Consider the following 7,393-nt stretch of genomic DNA (forward strand, 5'->3'; position numbering starts at 1 on the left):
ACAAGTATATTATTATATGTATATTGTATTGTTTTATCAGAAAAAATACCTGGAAGTCAAATTTCTGAAAAGGAGTATACAAATACACATTTCATTTCTGTTGCCTACTTAGTACCTAGAAATTTGCCTTAGGATCAGCTTTCACAGCAATAGTTGATAGCATCACTTCTCCATGACAGCACCCTATAGCTGGGAAACAAAAAGGATACACAGCTAAAGTACCATTGGGACACAAATGTTGATGGGCACAATATGTTGTGTATGGTTAAAAAAAAACAAACTATGTTTCCTCAAGTAAAAATCAGTGCATTCAGAATACAGTGAAAATACTAACAGTGATGAGACCATGTATAATTTAACAACCCAGGAACCCCTGCTGTTAATGTTTGGGTTTCTGACTTCTCAGATTTATGTTTTACATCTTACTTATATTTAAATTCAAGTGGTTTCACACTATTATAAAAATGGAAACATATAAAATTAAAAATAAGTAAATGCCAAGCATAGGTATAGAAGAGATTGAAAATTATAATAAAGCATAATGTATAACATTGTATTTTAAAAACTAAACTTACAACAAAAAGGCCACTCTGCAAAAATAAAGGTACCAAAATTGCTCGTGAAGAAATGGAAGCTGGCATAGAATAGTAACTGTAGAAATATGGGAGGCAGAAAGGCTCCGGGCTTCAGTGTTTTACCAATAAGCTCCTCTGACATTAAAGGAACAGAACCCCCAACCCGAATGAACAGTTTCAGAGCCTACAAAAGGCAAGAGAGGGTAAACTAAGTGGCTTACACAGCAAGACAATCAAGAAGCTATGGGGAAATGGGGGAATAGAACATGTGACGTGGAGGTGGAAGACAGAACAGTGAGAGTGGACGAGCACGCACGAGGGGCAGCAGAGAGGTGGAGGAGGGCGAGCTTTAACCAACAACACGTATTATAAAAATACTAAGAGGAAACCTGTTACTTTGTATGCTAATTAAAAATAAGCAGTTGAAAAGAGAATGAACTTTGAATGTGGACTTCTTCATTGTCCTCTCATATACGCGTCATTGCTATTATTGCACGTAAATTACTTACAGAGATGTCACAGAGTGTCTGTGAAAGTAGCTCAGTAACGCGGGTACTGATGGCATGGACACACCTTGGGGTCCACGCCAGGAAAAGCAAAGAGCCCCAGGTTTGTTCTTCAAAACCTTAGTTTTTCAGTTCGTCACAAGTTTCTAACTCTTCTATGACTTGACTCTTGAAGACTGAGGATTACTCAGATATAAACTTGCTTTGGGACCCAGTTTGTAGCTCAGTGGTAGGGAGAGTGCTTGGTACTCAAACCCCAGCACACACACACACACACACACACACACACACACACACACACACAAACGCACATACCAAATTTCACCTTTCAAAGTTTCCAATCTTTTCTGATTACTATTGTGTCACACTGCACAGTGAGGGAGATTGTTGAAATGTAACTTTTATTGAAAAATAATTGTTCCAAATTGATATTCATGACAAAAAATTTCTGTAGTTTCTCACTAATCATAGAAATCTTGTAGTTTTTATTTTAGTCCCTTATTTTCATGTTCTAGATGTCTAGTGAAAATATTCAGTTTAATCTATTCAGGGATAATTAATCAAGACTATAAATTCTGTTTTCATTACTTCTTACTTTAAAATCAAATTGTCTTATAAGACTTCTTACACATTATGTAATGATTTGCTTCAGCTCTATAGAAATGACCCAGAGACTGCATTCTTTTCAGAAGTCACGGGTTTAGCACATATCATCCACCCTGGGTAGATAGACATAGAATTGGTGCTTCATGTACTAATGACTTTAAAATGTCTATCACCAGAAAATAACAGCAGACTGAAGCTGCATAGAATTAAAGTATTTTCTGAAAAATGCATTGCCTGAGTATTAGAAGGAAAAATGTTATAAAGCATAAAATAACTTATTCCTCTAAGACCCTAAAAGATTAGATTGCTTTTACTTCAAAAGCTCTTCATGAAATTAACATTCCTGTCTTGAAATTTTTTAAAAAATTAACTTCCATACATAAAATAAATACCAAGTCTATTGATGTATCAATGTTATAATAATATATGCTCTTTGAAATTTAGAGCTGAAAGACATTTAGCAGGGCAATTTTTATTGTCTATTTTTTACACATAACATTGCTATTACCACTCTGCTGAGAATATTTTGAAACACTAAAAAATAAAATTTGTAAATGAGAAGGTGTTCTGAAAAGCCAAGAGTTACCTTCTCCTTTGATTTTCCATCTATCTGTAAATCCTGGGCTCACTGTGTGCCAGAACATGTAGACCTACTCAGCACAGCCGCAGAGCATGGAGTAGTCCTGAGGGAACACTGCCAGTTTCCACTGTGAGCAAAAGGATGTGCATAGATTTTTGGACACATGTGTATTTCTGCCAACAAAATGTTTAGAAGTAGACTTACTGATTCAACTGGCATATGAACTCCTCTTTTCATTAATATTGCCAAAAAGTTTATAATGAGGCCACATAAAGGTAAATAATATGGAAATTCAATAAAATACAGGAAAAATATTATTCAATTACTTGCTAAGTTAGGACTCTAAAAAATAAGGAAAATCCACAGAGAAAAAGAAACTATGTAAAAAATGAAAACTGCCTTAAAATGGCATCTCAATTGAATTTTGTTCCCACATTGTTCTGAACTATCTGGATCATGGAAACAGATATAAAACCAGAGGCCTCACCAAAGTATGAATCAAATAGAAAATCTGAACATACAGCTAGGAACTTGAGAGGTACCAGACCTTCACAAGTCTTCACCACAAAAGCAAACAACAGCTAAAACCTTCCGTGGAAAACTTTCTTCTTGTGACTCTTTGACAGACGACAAAACAAATTATTCTGATAATCATAAACAACAAACTGGGCCTCATGAAGGTCTAGGACTCAGGTTCTTAGTACCTGTGCAAAACAAAAACAAAACTCTCACATGCATTGTCTAATTTGCTGTTGTCTAAGCTAAAGCATACCTCAGGAACTAGCGAGAAATTAAATGCAAATTCTCTGTGAAGAAATGTAACATCAATGGAGGCTGTGAAACATTTCTAGAAATAAAATTCTAAGAAAATGAGCTCATAACTCAAGGTCTTTCATAAACACACGCGCACACACACATGCACACATGCACGTGCACACACACACACACACACACACACACACACACACACACAGCTCAGTGTGGCAGTGCATATCTGCAATCCCAGCATCTGGAAAGTCGAGGCAGGAGGATCATCACAGACTCAAGGCCAGATTTGTCTACATCCTGAATTTCAAGCCAAATAGGGCCATGAAAGCTAGTCACGACTCAAACGGGGGTTGAGGAAAAGGGAAAGAGAATGCCACCATGGAGAAGAAGCAGTGTGAGTGAGAGAAAGCAGGAAAACAAAATATACAGCAAGCTTAGAGTCACAGCAAGAAATTAAATGATAGAATGTGAACAAGAAGTACAAAATCTAAAGACAACTAGGAGACTTGGGGAAAATGAAATACTACCATTGAAAACATAAAATCCAAGGATAACTTCAATGGGTAAATGGAAATAGAAATACTGAATTGAAAAAGGACCCAGAATGTGTTCTAAGGAGATTTCAAGATGAAAGACAACATGGAGTGTAAGATACAGTCTATCTTACATTCCACTAACTTTCAAAATACGTAGCTGATTGATGCTACTTAGAAAAATCACATGAGCAAACTGGGGGTGGGGTGGGGGTAATGGAGGGCAAGGAATGGGGGATGAGAACATAAGGAAATGGGAGGTTCGAGCTGGAACAGGGACAGAGTGGGAGAGCAAGGAAAGAGATACCATGATAAATGAAGATATTATGGGAATAGGAAAAAACAGGGTACTAGGGAAGTCCCCAGGAATCCACAAGGATAACCCTACCTTAGACTACTAGCAATAGTCAAGAGGGTGCCTAAACTGGTCTACTCTGGTAACCAGATTAGTGAATACCCTAACTGTCATCATAGAGTCTTGATCTAGTTACTGATGGAAGCAGATACAGAGATCCACCACTGGACACCAGGCCGAACTCCAGGAGTCCAATCGAAGAGAGAGAGGAGGGATTCTATAAGCAAGGGACATTGAGATCATGATGTGAAAACACACAGAGATGACCATGACACTAATGGAAACCCATGAACTGTGGACCAATAGCTGTGGAGCCCTCGTGGGACTGCACTGAGCCCTCTGGATACATGAGATAGTTGTTTAGCTTGTACAGTTTGGGGGGCGGGGCCCAGGCAGGGAAATTGGGATCCATCCCTGGTGCATGAGCTAGCTTTTTGGAGTCCAGTGACTAAAGTGTGATACCTTGTGCAGCCTTGGTGCAGGAGGGAGAGGCTTGGACCTGCCTCAACTGAATGTGCCAGGCTCTGCTGACTCCCCATGGGAAACCTTGACTTGGAGGAGGTAGGAATGGGGGATGGGTTGGGGGGAGGGCTGGGAGGAGGGAACCTGTGGTTGATATGTAAGATGAATAGAAAATTTCTTAATAATAATAATAATAAAAGAAAATCAAAATATTCATAGAGTCTATAACTGTTAATTTCTAGAGGTATTGGAAGACAGTTAATTCTCAAGTCTCACATCTTTAAATAATCATAAACAAGATAAATTTAAATGAATGGGCTACTTAGCACACAGTTATGAAACTACAGAACATCAAAGACAAAGAGCCAATGCTAGAAGTAGCCAGATAGATAGGACAGGTACTCTAAAGAAAGGTCAAACTAAAGAGTGACAGGACATAGACACCATCTTTAGCAACCAAGAGTCAACATGCAATCTTAGAGCTTAGATGCCCAGTGAAGCTTTCAAGAATAAGAATGGGCCGGGCGGTGGTGGCGCACGCCTTTAATCCCAGCACTCAGGAGGCAGAGCCAGGTGGATCTCTGTGAGTTCGAGGCCAGCCTGGTCTACCAAGTGAGTTCCAGGAAAGGCGCAAAGCTACACAGAGAAACCCTGTCTCGGGAAAAAAAAAAAAAAAAGAATAAGAATGGTATGAAGATAACTTTCAAATAAAATCTGAGAGGGATTTCTTATCACCAACAGATCTGCACCAAAGGAAATCAAAATATTTATGAGAAAAATTCCATACATAAAATAATTAGGTGTTGTATAAGGTCATTTGTTATATTAGCATAGCATTTAAAATATTAAATGGGATGTAATTGGAGAGTAAATGATACAAAAAAAACACCACACAGATTGTGTGAACAATGGTATTATAGACATAGGAAGCATTAATGTTTTTAAAGATGTCTACTGAATGTGTAATGAGATAGAAGAATGTGTAGAGAGATAGAAAGATAAATGAGATTTTTCTGTAAGATATTTCAGAAAAGAATGAGGGGAGTGGATGAGATCAAAATACATGACGTATAAGTGTGAAAATGTCAAAACACTTGTTATTTTGCGCAGGGCATATGTGCTAATAAAAAAGGACACTAGAGAGAGAAAGTAAATACTGAATGACATACCAACTTCCGTCTAGATTTGAGGTACGGGAAGATTTATTTTATTACTCTACTTCTCATTTTGATTTTTAAAATTCTTCAATACTTTTGAGGATTTCATACATGTATACAATGAAACATGATCATATATACCCCCCATACCCTCTTCCAATTTCTCTCATGTTCTCCCATAACACCTCCTCCCAACTTCATGTCTTTTTTTTTTTTTAATAACTCACTAAATCAGGCTAAAGTTGTTCATATGTGCATGGAAGTGGCATTGGAGCACGGGAATCCTATCAGTGGCCATTCCTTAATCAATAATGATTCTCCATCCCCCAGCAACTGTCCACTGCCAATAGCTCCTCGGTTGACTGGCATTCAATACAGTGGCTGCACCTTAAACAGCTGCTGTCCCAGTGGGCAATTGCAGCTCCGCAGCTACCAGCAGCAGTTCAGCCAGGTGGGAATTTTGCTCCCTCAGGCACCAGCTCTATCACAGCTGCTAAGGGACACTTTATCTAAATCTCTATAGTTCTATAGAACTCAGGATTCAAAGGTTGAGGTGAAATCCTGCCAGCTCAGAGAGACTGACTAGCAATAGCTAACCTTCTCTCCTTGCTTGTGTCTCCCAAAAAAGGGGCATCCTTCTGCTCAGCCCCCACTAAAGAACCCTCACTACACTTAGTTCCTCCCTACCACTTCCTGTCAGGTAGTTGCTGACTCAGCCTCCTGACCCAGGGTTAATTTTATTTAATCAAACAAATGTAACCCATCTTTCCATCATTAACAAAAGCAGCAGAAACAAATGTAACACATCTTTACACAGTTAAAATAATGTTCCACAACATTCCTCAGTGTGGGATGAGACCCGGAGACCATCTACCATGTTAGAATTTGGGCTGGCTTGATCTTGTGTAGATCTATGCAGGTAACCACAGTGCTGTGACTTCATGATTGCCATGGCCATGTCATGTGCAGACAATAGCATTTCACAGGACTCCTCTCCATCCTGCAGCTCTTCTATCCTTTCTGACTCCTCTTCCATGGTATTTCCTGAGCCTTGGTGGAAGTATGTTAATATAGTTATCCTGTTTAGAGCTCAGCACACAGCTTCTTCTCAGTATGTGACCAGGTATTTCTCTCTCCATCAGCTGCTGACCACTACAAACAGAAGCTTTGCTGAGCAAGATTGAGAGCATCCAGGTCTATTGTATAACTGTAAATATTTAGAAGTCACTTTGACAATATTATACTTGAAAAATAACAGTGGCAGGTTCTACCCTAGGCTTTATGACCTTCCAAGCCATGAGTTATTTTTACTAGAATTAGAGAAGCGGGCTTTAAATTCCCTCCTTGGAGCAGACCTCAATTACAACCAGAGAGCAGTTGGATACCTCCGTAACTTGGAAGCCACTGTTGCACCAATATGCACATCTTGTCCGCCAGGTCAGTATTATGGCATCCAATATCCAATTTTTGTCTTTTCCCTCCCAGCAAGCTGCCTAACATTTATGGTATTATGGAAACTATCCTTGTTCTGTTTGAAACCGATTTCTCTATATTTTATAGCCAAAATGTATGTTATCTTCTTCCACAGTGTCTTACTGTGTAGTTAGGATGGGTAATCAAAGGCAATGCCAATAGCCTGTGTTGCTTCAGAGACCTCTGGAGGCTCCATAACCAAAAACAAGTGGGGAGATATCTCATTCCTGGTACTTTAATTATAATATAATATTTTCTAGGGATAACATTGTCCATTCATGCAGGGTAAGTCTGTTCAAGCTCTTTAAGTTGAATTTTGAAATTAACTTGCTTAGTAGCAAGTGTCTCTAAGATTCTTATACATCTTTACTTTGGTTA

The 7,393-nt window shown here is 38.7% G+C and overlaps 1 long non-coding RNA gene across 1 annotated transcript; it reads left to right on the top strand.

The window, feature by feature from the left end:
- The first annotated feature begins 1,096 nt into the window (after positions 1–1,096).
- On the top strand, positions 1,097–6,961 carry LOC131910383 (uncharacterized). Its single transcript, XR_009379123.1, has 4 exons — positions 1,097–1,184; positions 4,395–4,484; positions 5,496–5,575; positions 6,685–6,961. It is a non-coding gene; the product is annotated as an uncharacterized LOC131910383 (long non-coding RNA).
- Positions 6,962–7,393: the final 432 nt, after the last annotated feature.

Source organism: Peromyscus eremicus, chromosome 5, assembly GCF_949786415.1.
Source record: "Peromyscus eremicus chromosome 5, PerEre_H2_v1, whole genome shotgun sequence".
In the NCBI taxonomy this organism is placed as follows: domain Eukaryota; kingdom Metazoa; phylum Chordata; class Mammalia; order Rodentia; family Cricetidae; genus Peromyscus; species Peromyscus eremicus.